We start from the raw sequence: 7,215 nt of genomic DNA, 5'->3' as shown, positions 1-7,215 counted from the left end.
CAACATACGGTGTAAAAGAAGTTACTGTAATAATGAGCTTTTATGATCCAACTGGGTTATTGTAACAAACATGCATAGGGAAATAACTAGTTTGTTTTTAGTTGTCATATTTCAGAAATGAAATTTATTGTACTGAATAGTGTAATTCGTCAGGGATTGTTTATCAATATTATCACTAGTGAACAAATAATACTTTTTTACTGAGTACTCTTCCCAAAACATTGCACCAAAAAAATGTCGAAATGTAAAAGTTACTTACATGCGCATTGGTATTCTAAATGGAGTTTCCTGGGAAGGCAGATTTTTTCGATTTGTAATGCACTTCCTGTACAAAGATTATGAAATTCTCTGAACCATGTATACAGCTTAGTTTTTTTTTCTAGCCAATTTAATAAAGTTTCACATAATCGTAATATTATTTAGTGATAATAAATTTGGAGTCACCATTGTAACTACAGCCAAGTGAGAAAAAGGAATTACTGTGATTATATAAATATTCAGCTTCGAGCTTTCGTCCAAATCTGATGTATTACCACAGTTATTGTAAATGTAATGTCACTATTCTTATGTTCCTGAAGAGAACTAAACGCTCTAATATCGTATACAAAAGGGCAATTTAATATCTATCATAGATTAAGAAAAATAATAAGTCAAAAAGTGTTTAAACTATTGTTTTTATTATTGGGAAGACAAAACATTTAGTGAATAAAAGAGTAGATACTAAATAAGTAACCACCTTTTACAGCTAAATTTATATTACCTCAAGTGGTTAGTTTCAACACTCTACGAAGTACTGAAGTTATAACTAATATGTTGCTAAAAATCTGTTTTTCGCTTTATGGACCTCAATTAATATCGAAGAGCCAGCAACACTGTCCATTAAAGAGTACCTTTAATTTTGTCGTAATGCTTTGTTTAAATTAAAATGTACAAGTTAAAATCACTGAAATTTAAATAGTTAAGAAACAAAATCAGTTAAATACTTTTTGGTCCTTCGATCAGCTGATAAACTAAGTACATAATTTGCTAACAACTGGCTAATGTAAAAATAATATATATATTATAATTAAAATTAAACTTTGTATTGTTGAAAAATTAAAAATTTTTATTCGTGTTGCTATTAGTCCCTGCTCCAATGAAATAGAAGGAGCCAAGTTTGCGCCAGTTATGTTTTGTTTAACTTAACCATTTTAGTGTATCACATCTTTACATCCTTACATATTTTTGACTTTTATATAACTTCGCTTCTTTGTAGATTACATGTTTATAGAGCTAAGTATTTTATGAACCTTGGATATTTTGTAGGTTTCACATCTTTATATGGATTGTTCTTGATCCTTTATTCTAACTTGGCTGTCATTTTTTTTAGAAGTAAAATACTTTCATCAGATTGATCACATGTTCTTTTATGACACGTTTGCGGTCCTATTACTGTATAGTTATGCTGTAACTAATTATTAACAAAATATATTGAATTGTACAAAATGAAATCGTGTAAAACTACTCCTGCTTTTAGTATGTACAAGCAGCTTGCGTTATCAGATGTAAGAAATCACACACGTACCCAAACACACGCACACCACACATAGAAATGCTGCAAAGATGGAGTAGGACTGTAACACGTTTTGGCTAAAGTTACAAAGTTCATGTTAACGTGAAATAATATTATTGTTTTACTTGTCGAAAATGATACGGGGTTCATTACTCTCTTCCCTCAAGCGTACAGTTTGTATACTTGTGATAATGGTGGCTGATCCCTTATATCTGCGACCCTCAGTTCTTTTAGGGGATTCTAGTATTTTTTAAACTTCATATATAATAAAAAACTGATTCCAGAGGCTAGGCGTACAAATAAATGTTTGTTTGTTTGTTTTGGAATTTCGCGCAAAGCTACACGAGGGCTATCTGCGCTAGCCTTCCCTAATTTAGCAGTGTAAGACTAGAGGGAAGGCAGCTAGTCATCACCACCCACCGCCAACTCTTGGGCTACTCTTTTACCGACGAATAGTGGGATTGACCGTCACCTTATAACGCCCGCACGGCTGTAAGGGCGAGCATGTTTGGTGGGATGCGGATTCGAACCCGCGACCCTCAGATTGTGAGTCGAGCGCCTTATCCACCTGGCCATGCCGGGCACACAAATAAATGTGAGTAGTGAAGCGTAAAATCAAGATTTGTATGTTAATGTGTGGTTCACAATTTTTGATAGACTTGTTATAGAATAAATATTAAATAAGCGCTGGTTTTACTCGAGAATATTTCATGAAGTTGGACTATGATCGTAAAAGCGAATATTTTAGGAACATTTATAATCAAACATTTATAATGTAACCATGACATCATTTTATTTTTTTATTCGAATTAAAACAAACATATAAACGATTCTGAACCATTTATTTAAGGATTATTCAATAGATTATGTATGTATGTAGGAAACTTATGGAAAAGATGTGTTGATATACCTGACCTCTGCAAAGTGCATTGAAAGGTCATTATCCTTGAACAAATTATTCAAGCAGTGCGTCTTTTGAAAAATTGTCCTCAATTGTTATCAGTCACTTCTTTTCATTTAAAGATATTCTGCACAATGGGTTATCTGGGCTGTGCCCATTATAGGGAAAGAACTAGAAATTTTAGTCATCCATTTTATTACTGAGTAACGAGAGGGGGGCAATATTGTTTTAGTAAACCTTTTCCTTGAAAAGAAAGTAGAGCTTGTTAAGCACAAAGCTACACAAAGGGCTATCTGTGCTCTGCCCACCACGGGTATCGAAACCCGGTTTCTAGCGTTGTAAGTCCGCAGACATACAGCTGTGCCACTGGGGGGAGGGCAGAAAGTAGAGCTTTAAATAGTAAACTTTTATATTTTAGGACTCATGAGCGAAAGCAAATGAGAATATGGTACAACATGTCAACCACACTTCATCTGTCATATTCAGTGCCGACGAGGCCTTTCGTCCAATACCAGGGCTCATCAGGCCGGTTGGGATATGACAGTGATAGCATTGGTCTTGGCGCTACATATATATCATACATTTTTATGCACAACATCTGTAAGAGTTTGAATCAGATTAAGCAAGCGTCAATTTTATTTAAGCCATTTACAAATCAGATTATTAATATAATTTTTCTATTTAAGACTTTTGTAAGAAATAATATTTTAACTTCATAAGGTCAGTAGGAATTCATGACATTGTTTTTCATAGCACGTAGAACTGAATTCAAATGTTTATTATTGAAATATGTAGGTATAAGATACTAATACGAGTGAGTAATAGATTTTTTTCAGTCTTGGATTTCTTAAATATCGCAAGAAGCTAAACCCGTTCGTTACTTTGGATTCCTAACTAACTATTGGCTCTTTCTTCACGTGATCGAAATTACCGAGTCCTACTGGGCACCATTTGGAGCCGGTAAAAATAAGCAACTAAACTGGTGGGTTCGTTTATTAAAGTGCAAGTGTGGTGATTAAGCAGAAAGTGGCAAAGTGCTCATACGAACTCGAGAACCGTATTGAGGCTGTGTTCTGAAGTGTTATGAAGGTAAGTTCTATGAGACTCAAAAATTACAGTTTCGATCTGTGATTATTCTCTGTCAGAATTTCGCAATAGTAAGCTGTACTTTACCTTGCCAAATTTTCTCATACGACTTGCTTTTCAACCGAAACTTGAAAGTCTTGAATGATTAATTCATGCTAGAATTTGTGACGATCTTAGCATTTAAGGTGTAAGTTGTAAACAGAGAGTATTATTATTATCAAACCGTCTCTCTGTTATCTATCTTCCAAAGTTATGAAGTTTAATATTAAATCATGTTGTCAAATAATAAAGCGTACAAAATGTATGTTTATATAATTATAACTTATAATTTTGCTCCTAGATATTTTGTAAGACAGTTGCAAATTTGATATATGAATATCTGAAAATAATTCAGTGATTTATGTTCGAAGAATGTTTAACACACGCACACATATATATATATATATACACATACGTATATGTGTGTATAAAACGTAGAATTGTTACATGGGTTGCTTAAGCCTTAAGGCATGGTTACGATGCTAATGTAGTAGAAAGACTAGGTTGTTGACCTGACTGTGCAAAGATTAAATGTTACAAAATCAACAGTGAAAGGCAATGCTAAATCAGAAATCTAGAGTGAAATATTAATTGTCACTGAGGTATGATGACGTATCCTTAAAATGATATACTGTTATTAAAATAACTATTTTATTTAAATTCCCCTTAAACGTGGAAGATCTGAATTCGAAAAGTGCTTGAGTTATCGGTCTTATCATTTTGTGATTCATCTAACTTTGGATCCTATGTAGTTTCTTGTCATCCTAAAGGAACAAAAAGTAGGTTATTTCAGCTTCCTTATTTTCTTAATATTAATCACTACACTACAGACTACAGTAAGAAATACGAAGAGTTTGTTTGTTTTTGAATTTCGCGCAAAGCTACACGAGGGTTATTTTCTCTTGCCGTCCCTACTTTAGCAATGAAATATTAGAGGGAAGGCAGTTAGTTATCACAACCCAACTCTTGGGCTACTCTTTTACTAACAAATAGTGGGATTGACCGTCACATTATAACGCCTTGCAAGGTTGAAAAGACGAGCATGTTTGGTGGGACGGGGATTCGAACTCGCGACCCTTAGATTGTGAGTCAAGCGCCCTAACCACCTGGCCATATGAAGAGAAAGGATTATTTTTAATAATCTTAATTTAGAACTTCAGTTAAAGTTAATTCAAAAGCATTGTAATTATACTCGAATTCGCTACTCAGATAGTAAAACGACAAGACTTTCTGGGTTACACAAGCTCTTGAAGCAAAATGTCTGTCAATGATAGTGTCATAAAGGTGAACGTTTGTTTGAAGTTAAGCACAAAGCTGCACAATGGGCTATATGTGCTCTGCCCACCACGGGTACGTTTGAAGGTAAGGTCAGTGTTGTAGATTGAAATAAGCCCGTTATTTTAAAATTCATCTAATTTCATGAATTATTACAAGCATATTTTTATTGTTCTTCGAGAAAAAAGAAGCTTAATAGGGTTAAAAATCGTTTATTAAAACGTGGTAAAAAATAGAAATACTAATATAGAGTAGAAATAGAAAGTTTATTGACACATTTGATGCTAATAACTTAATACTGAAAATATAATTGGTAGGTTTATCTATTTGTTGTTAAGCACCAAGCTGCACAACGGGCTATCTGTACTCTTCTCGCCGAGGATATCAAAACCCCATTTTTAGCCTTGAACCGAACCTTATGTGACACGTGCTGAACGTTCAAGTCAAAGATGTTAAAGTTCAACCACAACTATACATAATTTAGAACTGCTGCCCAGGGGAAGAGTAAGTAGCAGCTTCACCCATTATTCTTAACCGAGTAGCGGGACTTGGTCTTCAGGGTTATAACGACCTCACAGCTAAAAGTGCTGGGCGTGTTCAACGACATATCGCGGCTCAAATCTTACACCTTCTGTTTCACAGCCAGACACGCTAACTACTAGGCCATGCCCAGCTGAATATTTATTAGTTACAAGCAACGTTAGTTGAATTAACATATAGTGTTTTGTAATCTCTCTCTCTCTCTCGCGATCCGTCCCCCCGGTGGGACAGCGGTAAGTCTTCGGATTTACTTCGCTAAAATCAAAGATTGATTCCCCTCGGTGGACACAGCAGATGGCTCGATGTGGCTTTGCTATAAGAAAACACACACATACTTTTTCGATCCAAACTGGTTATGATATTTCGTTTAAATAATTGAAAATTGTGTCCTGCGAGTAAAATACAAAACTCTTCAAAAGTTTGTTGTTGATGTATTGATTGTATATTGGGGATTTAAGTTTGTACGATGATTTTTTTGGTTTCACTGTATCTTGGATACTCACAGGCAAGACTTTCTCATTCTTATAATATAAAACTTAAAATCATAAATAATATTTCAACGTTATACTTTTTATTTTAACTTTATACACAAGTGCCAAAATACTATAATTAATATAAAACTTCTTTCTTCCTGTATACTCTTGCACATCCTACTAAGTTAAAATACTGTATGACGATTAACACTAACAGATTTTTATCAGATGTTTATCAAATGGTCCTAAATAGTACATTTTAATAAACAAAATATTGTTTTATAAAAATAAAGTATAACATTGGGAGAAGTGAAATACCGTAAGCAATTCAATTAGGCGTTTTATTTAAACTTTAAAGAGAACTGATAATAAAAGAAGGACGTTTTTTTTTTTTTGCAAAATAACTTACAGAAGAAACCACTGAAATAGTTATGAATGTTCTATGAGAATTTTTTATACCTTTTTAAACAATCTTAAGTGATTTAGAATCCAACAACGTCGACGAGTACTTGAAGCATTAAAAATAATTGTTAACCAGTCCTACAACCAATGAACTAAACATTTTCACACTATAAACAAATAAATAATAATGTGCCGTGACTAACGGCCTTAGCACATTAAATCATACGGTTGGATAACCATCAGAATTGCGTACGAAAATAAATAGAGCAAGATGTTTTGGAAAAGAAAAAAACTTATGCATGATGGTCATCAGTTTACCTCTTACAGTTAATCTTCTTCAGTTAAAAGTTGCATGAAGCAACGTATTTAATTTATTAATATACGAAATATTACTAGTTATCAATTTGTACCCTAACTGCAGATACAAAGCTTCAAATACTTTTATAGAATTATAGTTAACTAACAGACGTCAAACCTCAAATAAATAAGATCAAATTACATTGGTAGATTTGTGCTCGAATTACTAGATTTAAACTAACTTCATTAAGCGGTGGGCAAAGAACATTATTTCTTGAGGTGATATATGAAAGAATTTAAACGATTGCTATTTAAAATCATTATTGTAAGTTGTGAACAAGCAAATGCAGTTTTTTCTTTATTATTTTACAGAGTCGATATAAACTTTAACCATTGAATGTTTGTCATCAGATTCTGTATTTTTACAGACTATGTTGCCGTTACTACTCGTGGGCTGGTTTGTGACAGTGGCAAATACACAAGGTAATGTACACTAGAAAATTTTGGTTTCAGGAAACTATACGAAGAATATTTTAGTTTTCATGGTTTGTGTAGAAATGTTAAGCTGTGTGTTTCATGTCAGTTCCTCTTAAATGTGACTTTAAAATACCATGTGTAAATTTCTTTGTATTTGTAATTGCAATATCCGT

Source organism: Limulus polyphemus, unplaced genomic scaffold (assembly GCF_000517525.1).
Source record: "Limulus polyphemus unplaced genomic scaffold, Limulus_polyphemus-2.1.2 Scaffold1044, whole genome shotgun sequence".
NCBI lineage: Eukaryota > Metazoa > Arthropoda > Merostomata > Xiphosura > Limulidae > Limulus > Limulus polyphemus.
The sequence above is the reverse complement of the archived record's forward strand: the minus strand, read 5'-3'. Positions refer to the sequence as shown.